At 38.6% G+C, this 22,739-nt stretch overlaps 1 protein-coding gene across 8 annotated transcripts in view; it reads left to right on the forward strand.

Moving 5' to 3' along the window:
• The window catches only part of LOC309654474 (uncharacterized protein), a gene marked incomplete at its 5' end in the record, with an annotated part of 46,710 nt that overhangs the window by 18,409 nt on the left and 5,562 nt on the right, over nucleotides 1-22,739 (forward strand). For 3 of the 8 annotated variants that reach the window (XR_014260271.1, XR_014260272.1, XM_082448483.1), the window contains one exon: nucleotides 6,752-6,942. The exons of 1 other annotated variant lie outside the window; for it this stretch is intronic. Of the gene's footprint in view, nucleotides 1-6,751; nucleotides 6,943-7,067; nucleotides 7,205-8,880; nucleotides 8,896-9,326; nucleotides 9,342-12,245; nucleotides 13,182-22,739 lie in introns of those variants that run through there. 4 more of the 8 variants (XR_014260270.1, XR_014260273.1, XR_014260274.1 and 1 more) reach the window with 4 other exon arrangements.

Here is a 22,739-nt window from a genome sequence, read left to right on the forward strand (position 1 = left end):
AGATACAGAGGCAGGAGTTATTGTGGCCACCAGTTGGAAATGCCCACTCATTAGAATGTCAGGCTTTCTCTTGCTAGGTATGTTGAAATACTTTTTGCAAGGTGTATTCTCTAGTCTCTGGGCTGAACCACCTTTCTTGCCACCCTTAGGGACTTGGAGTAGTTATCTTTGAGAAATTTAGACTAATTCCTTCTTCTCTTTAGAGTTTAGATCAGCGAGTACCTCCATTTTCACAACTCGGAAGTTGGCTTAGCATTAACTTCATAAGAACATTTTGGCCTGGAGGCATCTGTATTACAATTTCTTTCTTGGCTTTATAAAAGGTATCACATTATCTACCTGGTCAATCTCTATTGGCTTTCAAAATAGAGACATGGAAAAACCTAATAAGCTTCATTAAGATACCTGCTTTAAAAACAACAGGCTGCCTCATTTAGCATGTTGCTTTGAAATGTCCCAGCAAAGCTGGGTGGTCATTGCTTGAATACAGGTATTGCTAATTTGGGATCTTTGTCAGTCTGGTAGCTCTGGAAAAAAAAATAAAGTCTAATGTGTAGGTGGAATTTTAATACACAAGGGATCAAACCCTGATTGTTGTATTTTGTTTCTGTTTTCTTTCTTTCCTTTAATCCCACTTTTTGTCCACATGGCTACGTGTGAGAGATGGCTTGATTTTCTTGATATGGTTCACCCATCCACAGATGGAATCCAAAGAGGACTGAAAATGTCTTTAAAATCAACACAACTCAGGGAGTTTGAGTGAACCAGTTTTCCTTTGTTGTAGGGTATAGTATTATTGGCTGTAGGTTTTTTGATATACATTCTAAATTAGGCCTGCAAAGGCATGCTTCATCTTTAATTCATCACTCTCAGCTGAAAGAGATTAGCAATGTCTAGCACGCACCCCTCGTATGGTGCTGACCTCATCAAGTATGGCCTGAAATTAATTAGCCTCATTCATTCCAAATGGAAAAGGATAATGGAGCAGCATTTTAGAGATGACCATCACAAATTGTATGCAGCATATTTAAAAGCCTCCTATTTTCAAACCATGTAGATTAAAATTCTTTCCTGGGTTTACAATATGCCAGAGTTTTCAAGGACCCAGAGGGAAGCCTGGGCAGGTTTCGGATGTATATGTTTGTGTGTGCGCATGCGTATGCCAGAGTGCGTGCATGCCCAGTTGTTTGTTGTATGAGTCTTAGAACCTGTGTATGGATGTGTCCATATTTAGCTGACTTGCTGTCTAGGGTGATACCTGGAATACGTGACCGACAAAAATATGTTTCATGCTGATTTAAATGATCCGGTAATAGAATACGTTAAGAGTATTTTTCTTTTTTTCTTTTTTTTTTTGGTTGCCATGAATACCATGAAGCGGGCACGCTAGCACAAACTTGCTGCTATTTTCCAGTTAGACGCTATTCATCCTCTAATTTAGAAACCGAAAGCCTCTTAAAGAAATGCTTGGTGTTTCTATTTGGAGTTACTTTTGGAACTTTCTATGTCTTTTCCCAGTCCTTACCGTTTCATCATATTTCAAAACATGATTGAGGACTAACTTGGATTACAGAATCACTTAAATTTACCACCTTTCTAAGATTAGCTGATTTTTTCCCTTTTGGGAATTGACTAAGGAAGGCCACATTTGTTTTTTGTTTTTTTTTTAAACATCTTTATTGGAGTATAATTGCTCTACAATGGTGTGTTAGTTTTTGTGTTATAACAAAGTGAATCAGTTATACATATACATACATACCCATATCTCTTCCCTCTTGTGTCTCCCTCCCTCCACCCTCCCTATCCCACCCCTCTAGGTGGTCACAAAGCACCAAGCTGATCTCCCTGTGCTATGTGGCTGCTTCCCACTAGCTATCTATTTTACATTTGGTAGTGTATATATGTCCGAAGGCCAAATTTTTGAATATCAAAATTGCTTTCTTTTCTAGCCAAAATAATCTTGACTGGGGTTCTTTGGTATTCTCAAAGATGTTGTAAAGTTTATTTTTATTACCAGTCATTTGGGGACTACAGATTAGAAGAAAAAAAGTGTGACTTTTTTTGTGTGTGTTTTCAGGTTTTAATTTTTTAAATAATATAAAGTGTGGTTAACTTATGAAAAAGTATCAGTAGTATTTGGGAGAAATTTTATCTAATGCACATTTCTTAAGAGAAATTTTTTTTTTTTTAAATCCCAGAGTAACTTTGTTTAGTTCCATTTAAAAAGTAGGTATTCAAAGTAATGTAACTGCAAAGCTTCTACTTAACTATTGGAGTGAAAAATGCACTTCTAGGCAAATAATCTTTTTAATCTCATTGATATATTAGTCTCAATATATAAGTTATTTAAGATTATTTTGCCTTATAATAAAACAGAAACTGTAAGCATGTTGCTCATATCTCTGCAAATGTAGGATTTGGAAATTTCCCTAAACTCACTTTTGCCTAATCTTCTCATCCCAAAGGCCTCTTTATTTAATGGGCATATATCATTTATATGTCCAAGATCATCAGTCACAAACTGTGAACCTATCATTTTGACATAAAAGATCTATCCTTAAATCTCCTCAAACCTCTAGCATATAATTTGAGGAAATTAGCTAAAGTCTGGGCTTCTGACTTCTGGGGGTAAGAAATGTAAAAATGGAGAAAGCTTATATAATACAAATTTGATTTTAAAATCATGGTTTACCTGAGCCAGGGATTAAAAATTGATGCAGCTGCAGATCTTTAAATGTTGACAGAAATAGATAATCTTGTTAATTATTGTCTGGTCAACTTGGAATTTTGTGGCTAATAAACACAGTATGAAGTAAAGGAGAATATTTGCAAAAATAGCATGACTCATTAAAGCATATATTACCAAAACTGTATTTTCCTCATAGTTATATATTGAGACAAAGAAATGTATATGCTCTAAAATATTGCAATTTGCTGAAATATTGAACAGCATGTCTCAATTTTTATTTAAAAATGTTTTTTATCAACTGAGGTGAAAATGGCAGGAAAACCATAAATATAAGGATTAAGGCTGCATGAAATTTGAGTTCATTCAAATGACAAACCCCAAGTAAAACTCAGATGAACTTACCAAATTTCATTTGGTATCCACCTGAAACTGTAAATCCTCTTTTGGCATTTGAGAGTAAAAAGGAGGTTCACCTAAAATTCAAACCAGGTTTTCCTAAAGCTAACCCAGATTCACTCACTTTGGGTAAACTACAGTTGTGTTTTGGGTTCATAATAAAACTTTCATCCCACTTTAGCTAATGATGAAGAGATGATGGGCTGGGGAAGAGAGCTAGATGTTTTGGGAATTGCTGTTTTGTCCTGTTTTACTTCGTATTTCCTGTAACATTCTGAAGTAGGGAAGAACAGTATCTGAAGCCCATTTTCAATGATATATGTGGAAATGTGACCACATATGAGAGACCAGAGGGGAAACTGACAGTCAAATATGCATACAATTTTTTAAAAAAGGAGAATCTAAATGAAATGTCGGTAACCAACATTTCTTGAGTGCTTACTGTAACCAGGCACAATTTTAAGTACTTTGCATGTATTAACTCAACTTAGTTGACCATAACAGTACCAAACAAACACAATTATCTCCATTTTGCAGATAAGAAAGACTAGGCACAGGGAAATTACATAACTTGCCCAAGGTTACACTGCTCCTAAAAGGGATTTGAACCCCAGGATGTCTGGTTCTGGAATCTCTGTACTTAAGCACAATGCTATACTGCCTCCCTAGAGAAAATATAATTGCAATGTTGTTTGGAAAACAAACTGCTACAGACTATACATAGGAGAAGTATTTTCCCATTTTTAACTGCTAAGAACAGAAGTAAATGTAATGGCAGAAACCAAGGTCGAGAAAGCTCATTCTTGTCTAATCTTCTTAACCCAGAAGTAGGAAGGGAGTCGAAGTCCCAAATCTCCCTGAAGTCTTTGCTGAGTGTCTACTTGGAATGCTACATATGTAGACTACCTTAATGCCAAAGAGATAGAGATAAATGGACTGGAATTCAAAGAAAAAAAGTACAAAAATGACAGGGTGAGAGATTGACTTGGGAGGAAAGATCAAAAGAACTAAATAAGGAAAACTTGGAGAAGCAATAGTTAATATAGAACTCAATAGCACTCTAGAAATATTTAGAAGAAAAATGAAGGCCTACAAATGTCACCAGGGAGATTGGAAATAGGTAAAGAGGAAGGTCTAAGAGAAAAACAAATTAAGGGAACTCAGTTAGATTTTGTCATTTTCTTGCAAGAGCAGTAATGAAAGCTATATTTTCTTGGAATACTGAAGCCTAAGTCAGAGATTTCACAGGAAAACAAAAATATGTTCCCTGCCTTGTGTAGGTTGAAGCAGAAAGATAGGCATATATATATATATATATATATAATACATATACTATTACATATATTACTATATGATAGTAATATATATATATATACTATACTATTATTAATATATGTACTATTATGATGTAAAGTATTTTTTAAGCCATATGGCTTTAAAATTGCTTTACATCATAATGGTATGTGGAATGTCCCCATAACCTTTATATTCACTTTCTCATTTAATTCTCATGATGAGTTTGTGAAGTTTATATTATTAGCTCCATTTTGCAGATATGAAAACCGAGGCTCAGGGAGGTTGTTGTTACCTGCCCAGGGTCATGCAGCCTGTGGACCCCCTGCATCATCCCAAGCCTCGTCTCCTCCCAGAACACCACACACTGTCTTCTCTCCCACGGCATCCCCAGGACTTCTCCCAGAAGATGATGTCACAGAACAACTGGTTTTAGGCCAAATTCACTGCGGTGCATCACCCTTGAGGCATGTACTGATAAGAACACGTTCGGCTGGAATGGGACATAACCTGGCTTCTGATAACTGGGGGCACCCTCTAGGAGGTGGCCTGTCTGCTCAGCTCTTGCAGAAGCTGTGTATGTTAAGTAAACACTCTGAAGTTGGCTTGGATGGGGGAGCAAACGATAGATGGATGAACATTCAAACATGAACTGGAACTCTCCAAGCGGGCCCCCAGTCTCCTGTGTTTACAGGCCCCCAAATGAAATCACACGGCTGTTTATAGGCGTCTTAGTGCTGATGAAAAGACTGAGTTAACGCTCCAAACTTTTCCCTGCCAAAGGAGAAAAGTTCCAGGTTCTTTAAAAAGTATGTAAAGCATCTGATCTGAAAAGTGGCAACAGCATTTGGGACCAATTACCCAGATTAAGAGGCAACAATGCTCTGTTTACACTTTGTAGCCAAGAGCCCTTTGGCTCTGGCCCACAAGCTGGAGATTGTAAATTACGGAAATTTCAGCCTAACATTGCCTTCTCTTTTGACCTGTGTGTCTTAGGGTAGAGAAAAGCAGCTAGAAAAACCCTGTTGTTACTTGCCTTAAAATGTCAGTGAATGGGGAACTGAATGTTGTCTTCCAGGTAAGATGTTTAACACAGATCCTCTGCAAGGAAAGCGTGCATTTTCTCACTCAGGGAAGGGGCTGTGGATGCTGTGTCAGGATGTGGTTTTTCAGTTTGCCATTCCTCAAAAATGATTTTTGCAAAAGAAGTTAAAAGTAAAGGCTCTCTGACATCTTTTGCTTAATTACCATTGCATTCCACTTTAACTCCGTTTTCCAATATGCTGTGGATTAATCAGTAACAAATGGGAGTTAGTGGCATCATTACCCTGAGGACTGTACTGCTGAGAATGGAGAGACACAGATTATGGTAAATACAGCCACGTGGGCAAAAAAGAGGCATCATTTGGCCAAAACTTGGAGGCCAATACGGGTCAGAATCATTTGGGAATGAGATTTCGTTTTCTCCCTTTACTAAGGAGGCCAGCCCCCACTTTATGTAACGCTGATAATTCCAGAAGTTTGGGGAAAATATTCGTCTTTCTTTCAACATAATCCTGATGTTAAGGGCTTGACCTTGCCGGGGGAGAAAGGAACCACAGAGGTCAGAAGGCAAGAAGAATGGGAGGCATATCTATTCCTGAAGCACAGACCTGCCAAACCCAGTGGTGTGGAAAAGACGAGTCATTATTTTACCAATAGCCGTAATGCACGTGTTCAGAGGTTTAGAATTTAACCACTTTCAATACCACATTTAGACCATCAAACTGGATGTATCCAGAGGCAGAGACTGAGCTCTTTTTAAAGTTCTATAGGTTAGATAGTCATTTAGATGAAAACGTGATTGGCATTGTGATTGTGGAGTATTATGGGAATCTTAGGATCGGAAACTATTTTGTTTTGTTTTGGAAAACATTTTTTACCCCGTAATCCAGGGTCCACTTCATGGAGGGGCTGTCTTCTGAGGCAACTCATATTTGAGGGCATTCCAGTCCCCTTGGATGTCAATATACTTTTTTGATAAAAACTGATCAACAACCAAATTTATTCAATTTTGGATTCTTCTGACCCTGGTCTATCTCAATAATTTACCATTTTTGGCAGTGTCAGAGCTTCCTGACATTTACAATTAACTCACAAATTAACTTAGAAATGATAGTAAGCTCTCAGCTAAATGATACAGTGGCCACTGGGGACCAGACCAATTTTCTAGAATAAGGTTAGGGCTAAGTTGCTCTGTAACAATGCTAAGGTTGGTTGTGTAGAAGTAGTTATTCAAGTGTGAGCAGGAATCTATGTGTGAGGGGGAGATGTTATCTGCCTCTAATTCTGCTGTTTACTAAGCCCTCTGATATTTCTTCATCTATACAACAGGGATAACCGGTTTCTAAAACATTGTGGAATTCAAGGCTCCATAATGGAATCAAGAAGTCATGAACGGTTCCCTTGGAAGGAAGCTTGGAAGACACTGGTCCAACTTCCCACTGAAGCCAGAGGTCTGGAAATGGGCAGATGGTCAGGCAGACACCGATTCAGCATTTTCAAGAGTTGTAAATTCAAGACAGGTAATGTAAATATGTGAAGGTCTGGGTGAAGGTTGCCAGTTAGCCCTGGCCAACCACCTAAGACAGATGGGAGGGATAGGGTTCCCTTTCCCCCAGGCTACCACTATTGGGACCTTTGTTTTTAGAAAGTTTTGTTCCTTCTATGGGAACCAAAACCGTGTCCCTGGAGCATCTTTCTACAGAGTTGGAGTCTGTCCTCAGAAGCAATACAGTTGAACCACTGCATCCCTACACCATATGACAGACTTTCAAACCCTTGAAGGTAACTTTCATTCTCCCCCATCCCTTCAAGCCACTGCTTTTGTTTTATTGGCTAAATTCCCCAGTGCCCCATATGACATGGACTCAGAAGTTTTGTCTTCCTGAGTTGGCCTTAGTTTGCCAGAGTCTCTTAAGAAGCATCCAGAAAAAAATAAAATATTCAGAAGTCTCATGACCAGTGCTATCTATCATGTCATGTGACTTTAATCAGAGCCCTAGTCAGGAAGGAGCCCCCATACTGTGGAGTCAGACTTCAGTCATCTAGGGCTTGTATGGGGGATTTATTGCATTTAAGAATGTCTCATGTTTATCCCCATTAAACTGCATTTTGTTTTGGCTTTTGGTGGCTTTTAGAGTCTATCTCTCTCATCTTTTGTTCCTTTACAAATTGCATTAGCATGTCTCTTACAGTTTTGCCCAATCATTGATCTGAATACTGCAGAAGCCAGGGTTTCTGGGGTTTCTAGGCTCTTTGATGTCACTAGTAGTTATGCTGAAAATAGTTAAAGCTTTATTTCTTTAATTAGTTCCTAAGCAGCCATTAACAGAAGGTCTCTGGGAACTAGATTTGCCTGGATTTAAATCCTGGGTCCACTGACATACCAGGTGTGTGGCCTTGGGCCTGCTGATTTACTACCTCAGTATCCTCATCTGTAAAATGGGGGATAATAATATAACTATACCTATGGTTGTTTTGATGATTAAATGAGTTAATATATGTAAAGCACTTAGACTAGTGACAGGTACATAGCATACACTATTTATTATACAATGAAAATAAATCAAGACAGGGTCCCTAAGGACAAGGACAGTCTCTCATTTGTATCTGTGTCTCCAGAGACTAGCACTGTGCCTGGAATATATTTAGGGCTAGTAAATTGAGTATATGGATGAGTGAGTTTCCATAGTGTTCTAGACACTAGATGCAGACAGATAATATAATCAATGCTATGATTTCCAATGCTAACAGATTTTCAATACTATTATAAAAAAAGAGGTTGTCCACATTCAATCTCAGGCCATCATCAGGGTGGTTATTTTGCCCCTAATTTTTCTAGGAATGATCGTCATGGTCACCAGTGTCTTTATTGATGCTAATCTGTTATGTCTCAGTTTAGCTTGGAAGACCAGAAAAATCACACAATGAAGTTTAGTCTCAGCTCAGAAAAAGAGCAAGGATACAGCTTAGTTTGCCTGCCCCAATCTGAGAGGTGACGCTGTCTATTTTTAGCATGAAAAGTCTCTTAACCCAAGAATGCTAGTGTTCCTTAGTCAGATCTTCATGTTTAAACTTTTGTAGATTCCCCAGCCATCGGCAGACTCATGCAAAAAGACATGATAAAGAATTTAAATGTTTTAAACATCATCCACAGCGTGGAAGTTTCCGCATCTCTGTACCTTTCCATTAACACCCCAAATGAAGCGCTGACATCAGGGTAGGTCTTGATTTAAGTGCATAGCAACATAATGCCCCCCTTGGTTCAGTTTCTGTATGTGAAATCAAGTTCTCCTCGGGTTGCTAATTTAAATCTTTCAGAGATATCTTTTACATGGAATTCCCTTTGAACTTCCGTCCAGGCTCATTCAAACACGTTCCGTATTTTCCTCCTCTATTAATACAGTGGAGCTCAAAGAAGAAAATCCACCCGTGTTTTCTCCTTTGTATATGTTCAATAGGTACCCCTGCAGCAATTACCTACTGGAAGGTGGAGGAGGAGCCGGTCTGTGAGCGCAGGGCCCACCGGTAATAGGATCCGTGGTTGTTGTGTGTGTAAAGTGCTAACACTTTTGACAGCCACCATCCTAAAGGGGTGTAGCAAGTCATTGGAAATTTGTACACAGACTGCCCCATCCATTACGCATCACCCATATCATACCCATAATCTCCCAAGGCAGAGATGCTATTACACTCAGCGGGCCAAGGGCTGCCCGCGCTTGTATACACACAACTCCCACTGACTCTGTGCTACCGACGCACTTCAATGCGAGTTGTCAGCAGCATAAATTTAGCTCAGTACAGACACAACCACAGCAGGCGCAGCAAACAGAGATGTGGCTGTGTGTTAAAAAGGCTGAGGAAGAACAAAAAAGCTGCCCGTTTTCATAAGAAATCTTATCCCTAGAGCATGAAGAACTGTAGCCTGACACCTGCCACACCACCCTCATCCCACAGCCTGCGGATCCCAGCCTGGGACTTGGAAGCAGCCGAAACAGAGAGATCATGAAAAAAAAAAAAAAATGGCCTGTTACAGGGCATAAAACTGTGCTTTGCATCCAACCTGATTATGTGAGGGAAAAATTCCCCATACATAGATGATCCTCAGAACATTTATTTATCAAAATTTCGAGGAACGGCTTGGAACCAGTGACCCTCTTTAAATAGAGAATATTTAAAATACATACAACAAGGGCACATAGATGCCCACCTCTTGAAAGCCACTAGTCTGAGTCAGATGGTGTCATGGGTGTTATAATATATATATTTCATACTAATATGAGAATTTCTTTTTAGTCCTTTCATAATGTTTTTGCCATGTTAACTAATGTAATTCTTTGGGAGGTCTTTCTTGGCTTTTCAGACAACCCCAAGTCATACCTTATAAGTGATCAGGTGTCATTGACCTCAAGCCCAGCCTACAATAAACTCCAGGGTTTAATCTATCTGTACTCTGAGCCCTTGCCACTGCAGACAATGAAGTCTATTCATAATCACTGAAAGTGCCATAGTTTGGCGAGCAGGGCCTGGGTGCCAATCCATGCTTCATGTCACACTAATTGTGTGTCTTAGACATGTTGCTTAACATCTCTAGGCCCCAATTTTCTCATCTGTATACTGAGGTTAACAATTTCTTCTTCACTGTCATGCTGTGCAGACAATACCAGAAAAGATGTGTGAAACACTTAGCACAACATAAAAGCTCCATCGAATGGATGGCTGCACATGTCATACTGTACGGTACATAGTAGGCACTCAAGAAAATCTTCCTCCTCCTTCTTCTTTTTCCTCTCTTCTTCCCCAAGACAGTCTAATAAGTTACTGCTCATGCAAACCTAGGTCTATTAAGAAAAATACTGCGTTTAAAGAAAATAAATATTATCCCGTGTGTGACAAATGGCCACACATGTAACAGAGCACATTTAAAGCTATTCTCATCCTTTGATAGTTGTTAAAGAACAGATAAGAATAATCTATTCAAAAGGAAAATCAAAAACTGAAGAGTAAGCAAGGAACCAAATTAGACATTTATTCAAGTCTGATTAATGGCTACTTCCAATGGTGATTTGAACTGAGTTCAGGATCCCTGCCTGTCTGACTGTTAATGTACAGTGGTGAAGGGTGACCATATTAAGAAGCGGAATGCATAATTCATTCAAAGTTCACATAGATTGTCTTAGTTTGTGAAAGACCAAACTCAGGTGCAATTCTGGTAATGCAACAAAACTAGTATGTTTCATGATAATAAGTTTAGGTATAGAAAACTATCTTCCTTCTGGATAAATTTAGCTTCCTTGCCATTTCTTCATTTTTTTTTTCCTTCAGTTTTTTCAATATGAGGACCCTAGTTTAGAGTAGAATTAATCATGTTAATAATGTGTTAAAAAATTATATCATTCTAAAAGACTTCCATTCATTCTAAAAAGGGTAGTGTAGGTCACATTTTAAAAAGAAGGCATTCTTGAAAAGGAAAAAGTGCAATACGTAAATTTGAAAAGTATGAGTAATTCAGTAAAGAATCATACATTTCTTTTTATATGTTTTCTGGTAAAAAATTTTGCTCTATCATTGTTAAGTAACTCCCATTGGCACATTTAACTCTGAACTCTGATGGGAGATGCGATATTATGTTTATTAGAAGAAAATAACAACTGAAGTTTAATAAATTTGGAAAGAGTACCTGCAAATTTGTGTGTGTGTAGGAATTGACTTTTTTCAGTTGACAAAGGAATCTTGTCTGGTTTGAAGTTGCAGTTAGAAAATGTTGAAAGTAAAAACAAAAATAGAATTTGTACCAAATTCAGGGGCTTTGAAGAACTGGTGTGTAAAAATTTGGTAGTCGTGATGACCATGCAGCCACTTCTATTTGTGTAATAAAATCAGCAAAAATACAACAAGATTTACTCTAAATATACGCTGAGGTCATAAATCAAGCTCTAAAACGGAAAATAAAATGGGTGTACATACATCCAAATATACATGATAAATTCTTTAAATTCTTTTTGTCTCATCAAAGATAATAGAAAAAAAATAATAATAAAATTAAGCTGCCTTCTGCCTTCCAGCTCTCTTCCTTTTGTGTAGAGCTGATCGTAGTAGTGGCCTCTTAAATCTGGCTAATTCTGTGGTTGGTGAATATTGTTTAACAAAAATTATTTTTCAAAAACAAGGTCCTTCCCCTGCTCATCCACATTTGCCTCAATTTGACTTATCCCCCCATCTCCCAGGCATGTCAGATCAGAGAATCATATCAGCCCATGTCAAATCGATTTAGGACACGTAATCTTTCCTCAAAAATGAAATTCCCTATGAACACTTAACAGGACCAACAAATACATCAGAAAAGTGTTACGGTAAAAGTGCCAGAAGTCGAGCTAAAATGAAGGCCGAATCTTTGAGATCAGGGAGAAGGGGAAAAGGGTCAGACAGAAAGAGATGTGAAAGGAAAAGCAGGGCAGGAGGAGAGACAAGAAGGAGAGAAGGGACCCAAATTAGAACAAGAGGCGATGTTTATTAATAACCTTGCTGACCCACGGGCCCCTGACCCAAAATACATTAAGTATTGTTGGGACACTGCTCTGTCACTCACAGCAGGAGCATGTAAAATGGTGTTGGAAGCTGCAAACTTTCCGAGAACTGACAAAAAAGAGCAAAAAAAACCAAACAAAAAAAACACCAGGATAAGGTAAAGGCATAGACTCACGGAGTTGAGAAGTTCCCTTTATACTTCTGCAGCATCCTCTCCAGGCAGCCTACCTCACACTTCCACGCTTCCAGCCAGCTAGGGTTTAAAACAAACATGAAACAATGTTTTTCTTGATTGCAGAAATAATACACGTTCATCGCAGAGTATTTGGAAATTATGGAAAAGCACAAAGAAGTCAATACAAATTGCCTCTAGTCCCACCGCTTGTGTATAATCATTGTCAACGTGTTGATATACATTTTCTCATCTTTTTCCTCTCCTTTTTTACATGCATATATTTGTATGCTGGAAAAGTAAGACTGACGCCCTGCTGTCATCCACTATGTTGGAATCTGGTTTTCTCATCTGACAAATCCTTATATATATTTGCTCATGTTGTTAAAACTATTATAAAACATGATTTTTATGTTGGCATCATATTTCCTTATTTGAAGGTATCATAATTCATTTGACCTCTAGTTAGATATTCGTGTAACTTTGTAACTTTTTGCCTTTTGAAAATGTTTGCGTGGATCTCTGTTCCCTCTGGAAATTACTGTGAGCGAAATTCCTGGGTCAAAGGCTTTTTGGGGCTAAAATTTGCAGAGTTGCCCTCCAAAGTATTTACGCCAGTTTATATTCCCACCTGCAGTGAATGAGAATACAGAATTCACAAACCATCATTAATTCTTTCCAAACTAAAATAAGAAACTTAGAACCTACTGTGATTCGTATTTCCTTGGTTATTTGTGATGCTAACTTCTTCATGTTTCTTGGCTGTCTTGTTTTGTGTGTACGTTATTTGTCTGTTATTTTAATTTCTATTTATTTAAAGTTGTAGAAGTTCTATTAAGTTTTTCAATTGTGGTAGTTCTTTGCATATAAAGTTGTAAAAGTTCTTTGCATATTAAATTTGTTAACCCTTTCACTATTGCCCATTGCAAGCATTTCTTCATTTTGTCACTTGATTTTTAATTGTTAATGGATTTTTAATGTATATGTTTATGAATTGAAATACATGCCTATTTTCATTTAGTCTTTCTTCCTCTACTTTTATGTTCAGAAAGGCTTCTACTTTTCTTCCTCTACTTTTATGTTCAGAAAGGCACATCTCAGGGTCAGAGAAATATTAACCTATATTTTCTACTAGTGCTTTTGTGGCTCTTTTTAAAAGATTTAAATCTGTCACGTATTTGGTCTGTGTGGTAAGAATCTATTTCCTCACTGATCTAAATGTTGTATGTTATTGGGCCTATTTCTCTATTTTAAAATTTTATTCATTATCTTTCTGTCTTCATCACTTTTTTTGCCAAAACCCTCCATTTTTATTATCACAATTTAAGAATATGCTTATATTATATCCAGTAATGCAAGTTTTTTTTTTTTCTCATTACAATTAGTTTTCTGGGTTATGCCTCCTTATTTGTTATCCCATAAGAACTCATCAAGTTCAAAATGTAAGAGAAGACAATTGATACATTAATGTGTGAGGATTTGAGGTCTTTAATACTGAGTTTTCTCATTTAGAAGGAAAGCATGCCTTCTCATTTATTTTTTCACGTGAACTCCTATTAAAGTTGTAGTTTCTTCATGTATTTTTCAATGTGCATGGTGTCAAATTTATTCATTGCTATTGTGAATACAGTTTCTCTATTAAATCTTATAACTGTTTTCTGAGGGAAGTGATTTTTATTTTGTATTTTTGCTTTTTTATTTTCTATTGTCCCACTTTACTGGTTTCTTATTCAAAGAGTTTGCCAGTGGATTCTTTTGAGCCATCTAATTAAATCTTATCATCTGCAGATAATGATAATTTTGTCCCTTTCCTTCAAATTATATAATTTCTTCATTTTTTTCCCTGTCTTATTACCAAAGAGTAAACTTCCACATTATTTAAAATATTCTTTATTTGGAATGACTCCAATATTTTACTACCACGTGTGGTGGCCTGAATACAATGCATTTTTGAAGGGCTGCAGCTTTTAGAATGTGTTCAAGGCTTCAAATTTCAACCTCCCTTCCTGAACCTTCTGTTCACTGGTTCCCTTGTATACCTCCCAGCCCCTCTCTGTCCAGTATTGAACAAGTCTTCCCCTTTTAATGGAGAGTGGTCTATCTCCATACAGACAACCCCATCACTTACCTACCGACGCTTCTTTTCTAGTCTAAACACCCACATTTCACTGTGGTAAAGCTCACCTTCAATTCTCAGACCAACACATTTAAACCACTATTGTTTTACTTAGTGTATCCCACGAAACCACCAGACTATTTTCTGCCAAATTAAAAGTTAGAGTCTTGTGTAAGACTTTTTTTTTTAAGTTTGCATTTTAAGAAAATGCTAAACTATTTTTCTCACATAGAAATTATCATTTCATTTGAATTTGCTGACTTTTTGCCAGTGAAAAGTAAAAATAACCTGGGATTTTGCAAATGCCATGCAAAAAAGGATTGGCTCCATGGGTTCAGCTGGTTAGAACAATATGTGAAGACAGAGTGAGGAAAAGAGTAACAGCGACACTTAGGGATCCTGCCGGGGTTACCTATGGGAAGGAAGAAGGGTGAGTGTCTACAAGATGGGAAATGGAACTAGTCTCTGGATCACCCTGACCCTTCATTTCTTCAACTCTGATTGTGGATCATTACCTGCCTTGCAAGCGTAATACAGGAATGAGAGACAACATGTGTAAGGCATATTGGAGGACACTTGGCAACTTGCAGGCACTTACAAAGACGAACTGTTAGCTTCCGGCTAGGTTTGAAGGTAGGGATATGGGCCATGTTATAGGTAACAAAATGGAAAGAAGAGACCCTTCTCTACTATAAATTTCTACATAGAGTTAACCCCGAGCACACTCAAGGATTTTAGGATTTAGCCAACAGGCACTGCTGTACCTGGGGCGGGGGTGTGTGTGTGTGTGCAGTTCTTAAACTACACATCCCCCTGACCACCTCCCAAGGAGATGGGACCCAGAGTTTAGCATGCAGTGACTGGCACAGTACACATGGGTGCTGTGTACTTATTCCTCTTTCTTCTCCTCTGTGTGGTGTGGCCTTTGCTGTGAATGCCAAGTATCATTGGAACCGACTTTTCGTCCTACCGTGACGGACCATGAGCTCCAAATGTTTAGATTTCCTCTTCTGCTGAAGGGGACCGGAAGGGCTCCTCATTTTGATATTACAGTAAATAGTCCTTGTGGCCATGTGCCTGGCATTTAAGAACTTCCTTGTCAGCACGTCTTCATTTTTCCAATTTGTTAGCCTGGAGAACACGCTTATTAGTATCAAACTTAAGTCTTACCAAGGCAGAGTGAAAATTTCTTTCTATCTTTCCCAAAGTGAAGCTAGAGATCTGATTTTTTTATTTTTTTTAACGTGGTGGGAGGTTTCTGTATTATTATTGTTTAAAATCAATTTCCTTTACTCCATATTCTTTTCCTGTTGTTTATTTTATCTGTCCTTCTCTCCCAGAGGGGCAGCATTAAGGCCCCCATTTGGTTTTTATTAGTGTAATCTGTTAATAGCTGTTCTATAATGCTTTACTTATTGTGTTAATTTTCTGTACTTATGTCCAGAGGCAGCTTCCTGGAAGACCATATTTAAAAAAATAGAAGATCTAACTTACTTCTTCTTTAATGGGTCCAGCAGCCATTTATAGTTTCAGCTAAGATTACTGAATACTGTTGATTTACAAGGTCATTGAAAATATATATAAACTGCAGCTACTATTTTAAATATATCTATGGGAAGCCTAAAAAGCCCATTAGTCTGGTAAAGGTACAAACACTAACCCCAGGGTCTCGGTGGACATTGGCTTATCACTCCACTTCTCTGGGTTTGTCTTGAATATGTCAGAGCTATGGGTACATGCTGTTTTGTGTACTGTCCAGTTTTCACGTTTAAGCCCAGAGCTTGGCAGAACCCAAGAGCCCCTAGCTGGGAATGGAGGCTCTATTCATGATCTGCCCCTCTTTACTGAGATGTCCCCAATCTCTGCCCCTTGGGACCCATGTGTACTGTGCCAGTCACTGCATGCTAAACTCTGGGTCCCAGGAACCACTGTCCAATTGTTGGGGATTTTGATGGAATGTACCTTACATGAACTTTAGTATTCATGGGACTAGTTCTCAAATTAAAAAGGAGCTTTGGGGCTTCCCTGGTGGTGCAGTGGTTGAGAATCTGCCTGCCAATGCAGGGGACAGGGGTTCGAGCCCTGGTCTGGGAAGATCCCACATGCCGCGGAGCAACTAGGCCCGTGAGCCACAATTACTGAGCCTGTGCGTCTGGAGCCTGTGCTCCGCAACAAGAGAGGCCGCGATAGTGAGAGGCCCGCGCACCGCGATGAAGAGTGGCCCCCGCTTGCCGCAACTAGAGAAAGCCCTTGCACAGAAACGAAGACCCAACACAGCCATAAATAGATAAATAATTAATTAAAAAAAAAAAAAAAAGGAGCTTCAAAGCAGAGCACTTGACAAACTAACTTACCTGAAGGATAACAAAGGAGATATCTGTGATCCATGTGATAGGTTGGGCCCCCAAGTTAGGTTGCATTCGGAATTAGATGGATGCATGGAAGTGAAGAGAACATGGCTCAGTGATCAGCATCATGGGTTCTAGCCCTGCCTCTGGTGTGAATTAGCTCTTAAGGTTTTTGGGGGCCTCAGTTTCCTCCTCTGTAAAACAAAAGTTGGGAAGAAAGTTCTAAGGTTCCTCCTTTTACAGTCTAGGCAGTGTTCAGTCAATGATCGCTCTGTGCATCAATTCAGGGGGGACGAATCATCAGCAGGTGATTGAATCAGGATTAAGCTGCTTCCCATTCATTGTTGAGTCTCTGGCGATGGGCAGGCTCTTGGCGCAAAGCAGGAGCCCATCTGTGCTTTTATCATACATTAGTTTTTATTGTGAAGCCTAAGTAAAATTCTGTTTGAGACGAGGTTTGTACAGTACCATGGCCATGAGTGGCAGCAGGGAGAGCACTAGACGGAAGTCACTGTGGCCAGCTGTGTGACCCCAGGCAAGTCACCTCCTTTCTCTCAGTCTCTTATCCTTCATCTGTCAAATAATGGGTTTGGCGATGAATCAGCAAAGTAGCTTCAACTAAGAAAGTCAGTGACCTTGTAAAAATTGCCTGCTGTGTTAAGCAAATGAGAAGGGTCAGATGTGCCCCAACGTCCAGTACCCACAGCAGTCAGAGCATGTTACCCATGATTCAATGCTCCCTGAGAAGCCGTACATGAGCTTGCTATGGGGATGGTCTGGGAAAAAGAGAATGGGAAGGGGATCTGTATGCGAAGGGTTGACTGGGAATTCTACGCAAAGAAGGAAATGAGACCACCCGTAATTGCCTGTTTTTGAGCTGCAGTCTGTATCAAATGCTGTTTTTAAATTGGTGCAATGCCTGGCTCTTAGCCCCGCGCCCCACCTGTTTTGTCTGTTTCTATACCATGCAAGTGATGGTGATGTTTGAGGACTTTCCTTTCAGGTCGTGCCATCAAAGAGGGCAATGAAAAGCGACCCAGCAAAGTCAAGACATATTTAAAAGAAAGAGAGGAAAAAGTCCATATACATTTCAATGGAAGTACTTTAAGGCATTTCAAGTAGGAGTCTGAGAAATAATTACAGAGTTTAAGAAGAAAAAATCTTAACTTTGATCTGATTTTCTTCTGTAAAGCAATTAGGTGCATCATTTTTCAAGTGCTAAACTGAATATTCTAATGGCTGGACCCAAACACTTTCATTTGTGTCTTGGGACTTCTATAATTACCCCCCAGAAGTTAAAAAAGTTATTAAGGTGATTTTCCAGAGGGATTAATACATAAAGCATTTGCTGATCAGCTCTCGTAAAAACTACAGCAGCATAGAATAGCTAGATTCAAATCATGCAAGAGTCTAGTTAATAGCACCAAACTAAGAAATCTGTAAAGTTGATTTGATGGAGATAAACTGTCAAGGTACAAATGGAATTTTCCCTTCCAATTGCTGTTGGGGGTTTTAATGGGAATGTGCGTGACGTAGACTTTACTATTCATGGGAGTAGTCCTGAAATTAAAAGAGAGCTTCAAAGCAGAACATAGTGACAAACTAACTTACCTGAAGGATAACAAAGGAGCTATGTACAAAAAAGGAATGTGATAGATTGAGCCCCAATGTTAGATTGCTTTTCCTCTTAAGATTTTAAACCCCAAGTCCTTCATAGTTCATATACATGAAAGCTAGATTGTCAGTTCCTTGATGGCAGATACTAGGTGTTACTTTCTTTTTGCTTTCCCAGTGCCCAGCATGTAGTTCTTAGCACATAATATATTTCCATTAAATGTTTGTGAAATAGTGGAATAAAAATACTTTGTTAATTTAAAAAATGTGTGGCATATCTTCTCCCCAATAACTAGATGGATTGACCACTTGTGCACCAACTAGGAAGCAGAGCAGAGGTGGCCTACAGGCTAAATTTGGCCAGTCCTTGTCTAACCTTTAGAAACTGAGAAACTTCAACTTCACACAACAATATGGATTTCTGGATTCTTTTGAAAAATCTAAAGATGTGGGACCATTTGGGCCACAGCTGGTGACAATTAGCTGGGGCCCAGGAGCAGCTGCCCCCATTATACAGGGTTCCTTCCAAGTTGCCACTATTCCCTAACATATGACTCCAGGCCAATTTCACTTTTTTATTTACCAGCCTGGTCCACAGGACAGGCTCTCAGATCAGGAGAGAATATCTGGTCTGCATTATATCAGTGCTAATTTCGAACTGAGTTAAAGATCTGAGTGCGAGCTTAACTGTTTTCTCCAGGTCCATGAAAAGAGAAGGCAAGATTCTAAGTACTAGGCTTCAAGGGGTCATCTTTAGTATGTACATTCCTATGACTTCTCTGTGCTCCAGGGAGAATAGAGCAGGCTTGGAGCTCTGAATAATCCAAATGATATTGGGTAGGAGCCCATCAGGGACTTGTTCAAGTTTGTCAGAGCATATTAAAACACAATACCCTCACATCATCAAAAAGGGTACAGCGGTCCATCTGTCTATATCTTTCTTTCTCATGTTACATTTGTACAGGAATTTTTCAAAATTATGTCACCTACCGTATTGTCTTATAGTGAATCAAAATGGGGAAAGAATGGAGAGCAAGCCAGAATAATGCACATTGGTGAAAGTCCAATAATTGAAATAATTATTGCTTAAGATACCATTGCTTTAATCAACCCATCATAAATCAATGCTTTTCACAAATGAAGGTTTAAAATAAAGTGCTGTTAAATAAATCGGGCCTCTTAAAAGGCATGATGCAATCGGGAAGCTCTGGAAAATGGCTTAAAAAGTGGTTTCTGAATGGATCCACTGGTTCTAGCGTTTTATCTTCCACTTAATTAAAAAAAAATATTACCTGGTCCTTTCTTAGAAATTACATATCGGAGGTCTATAATGGCCAAGCCTTTAACCCATTAAAAAAATTTACTCCCAGGAACAGTTCATATTTGACGTTTAATTGCTTTTTCTTGTTGGAAAGGAAAATCTGTTTCTTTCCTTCCTTTCCTGATTGACTTTTCAAAACTCACCTTGTGAGCTATAAAAATGGAGAGGTGTAATTGATTTTCAAAAACTCAAGTGCACGCACACATATTCACATATGTGTGTGTGTGCGCTCATGTGTGTAGACATAAAAATCTCCCCTGTACTGGGAGCTGGCGCTTTCCTCACGTGACTCTGCAAGGCAGGTGTTACTATCTCCATTTAACAGAGTAGCAGCAAAGGCCCAGAGAGGTTCATTGCTTGATTAGGGTCACACAGGTAATAGCAATAGGAGGCTGAGTCTTTATCCCTTCTACCCTGTTGCCTGCTTTTAGGTGTGCTTCATACCCAGGTGTGCAGACATCCATGGAGCCAGGATAAAATGTCATGCCAATGGTCTCCATCTTTGGAGTCACTAATCATTTTAGCCTATTTAACCAACACCAGATTCTGGAATTTAATAAATAACGCTACACCATCCATAAATGTAGAAAGAGCCCAACTGTGATGTGCGCCTTTTATGTGAATACTGCATTGTAACTGAGCCAGGAGAAGCCATTGAACTAGTCTTCTAAGTGACAGCATCTTAAAAGAGATTTCTCATCGGAGAGTTTGGTGTGGAGGGTGGTCAGATGCTTTCTTATTAGAACAATGCCCACATAGATTTCAAATGAAATTCTGGGGCTTCTCAAGATTTGGTTAAAGAGAAAGAGGGGGTCAGCAGGACATTGATGTGGAAAGGGAAGAAAAAGCCTCTACTTGGTCACCTCGAGTTAGAAAATTTCCATTTTAACATTGTCAATCCCTCACCTCTCACGTGTAGTAAATTCACTACCAAAGGCCAAAGTATTCTCTTTCTTTCTTTTCTTTTCTTTCCTTTTTTTTTTTCTCTCTTGCCACAAAACCAGCTATTATTTAGGTCTCTTGCAAAGCGGCACAAACCAACTGTTCCTCCTCAGATTATCCCTTTCAGGGCTCAGGTGATATGCCTCCTTGGGTTATACCTTCCATGTTTTGTGGTCAGATGTGGGCTGTGTCATTCTACAGTATTCCACTTTGCAAGAAAATATTTATGTATGAGTCTCACTAGGTCCCATTTCCTCTGGGAATGGTCCTGCGTGCAGTGTTTTCATGCCAGTGGCAGGCAGTGAATCGCTGGTCTTCATGGGACAACTGGACAGCTGGCAGGAAACCAGGAAACTGCTCCTTCCCCTCTGTGACTTCACTCAGCCAGAAAACTACAAGGTGTGTGACTGTAGGATGAAAAGTTCCTGAGAGGTTGAATATAACACTTTGAGAAAACACTTGGACGGAAACTTGCTGATGTTGAAGGAATGGAAATTTGTACCATTCAGAGAATGTTTTTTTTCCTAGATCTGGAAACACAATGGCTTACTTGTACAGAGTCTTGTCATTATTTTAATTTTTTTTATTTTTATTACTGGTAAATAGTAATTCCCATTATTCACCAAAGAGCAGTGAAACTGATACTCTATATAGCTGAGATGAGGGTACGTTGGCAAAACCCTTTTGGAAAATCATTTGACCATGTGTATCAAGAGCCATGAGGTTTTTTATAACCCAGGACCAATTAATTTTTACTTCTAGGAATCCATTCTCAGTACCAAAAAGATTATGCTCGAAAATGTTCATCAAACTATTGCTTATAATAGTTAGAACAGGAAATGGAAGTATAAAATATTTTCTTGATATTCATTGTTATGCAGCTGCTGTAATAATATTGAAATAGGATATGCACTCTTAATGATTACAAATACACAGGCAAGATATGCAGAATTATAATAATAGATAAAATTTATTGTCTGCTTAATATATAAAAGGCAATGTGTCAAATGCTTTGTAGTCATGTCTCCTTTAATCTGCTCCCCAGATTAAGCCAAATTTATTATATCTCCATTTTACAGATGAGGAAAGAGAGTCACAGGAATTGGTTTATCTAAAGTAACACTGCTAAGGTGAAATTTGAACCCCATCCTGGTTGATGACAGACCTTATAGAACATGCAATTCCTCATGCTATGTGGTTAATTTTGAGTAAAAAACAATCATCAACCACAAAAGAAAGAAAGAAAGAAAAAAGCACCCCAACCTAAAAGAAACCCAACACCAATAAACAAAAATCTGACAAGCTCTATTCTTATGATAATCACATGAAAAAGTAAACAGGAAAGCTTAAGCCAAGAGAAAACAGCCAAACTTGAAAAGACTCATCTTCCACCAGTTAAGAAAATGACAGGTAGCTATCTGAAACAACACTTAAATGTGTAAGGTCTTTCCTCTGGATGGGCATTAGATCTTACTTTTTTTTTTTTTTTTTTTTTTAACATCTTTGTTGGAGTATGATTGCTTTACAATGGTGTGTTAGTTTCTGCTGTATAACAAAGTGAATCAGCTATTCCTATACATATATCCCCATATCCCCTCAACATGTCTGATCTTTTACTAAGAGAATCTAAGTAATATTATTCTGCCAACTTAAGGAAGCAAATCTTAATGAGAGCAATTCTTGTACGTAGATGGAAAAGACTCTGTCTAGCGTGACTTGAGAATTTTCTGGTGGACTGGGCCCTAGACCGGTGGTTCTTAACTTATTTTGTGTGAGAACATATTTGAAAATATTAATGATAACTATGGTCTGTCTCTGTTTCTCTCTCTCCAGTCGTTTCTCAGTATCCATCTGGGATTGGTTCCTGGACCTCCGAGGTTACCAAAATCCGCGGATGCTCATGTCCCTTGTATAAATGATGTAGTACAATTGGACTTCCCTAGCGGCAGGTTCCGCATCCACAGATTCATCTAACTGTGGATCAAATTTTGCTTGGTTGAACATGCAGATGAGGAATCCGCGGATAACAAGAACCCATCGTATTAATATTTATACAACATTTTATTGCATATCTATCTACTTTTATTCTACTTTGAAATCTTTTGGGTTCACTGATGGTTTGAGGATTTAAATTAAAATTCCCCTTTATGTTTTGGCTTGCATAGTGTTCTTTGTCCCACAATTTGGGGGATATTCTTTCTTAAATCGTTCAAACACTGATACAGTTTCCTTAGAGTCTTATCTACACTTGGATAACTAAGGTTTGTAAAGTAAGTTAG

Source organism: Balaenoptera physalus (assembly GCF_965194825.1).
Source record: "Balaenoptera physalus genome assembly, chromosome: 2".
In the NCBI taxonomy this organism is placed as follows: domain Eukaryota; kingdom Metazoa; phylum Chordata; class Mammalia; order Artiodactyla; family Balaenopteridae; genus Balaenoptera; species Balaenoptera physalus.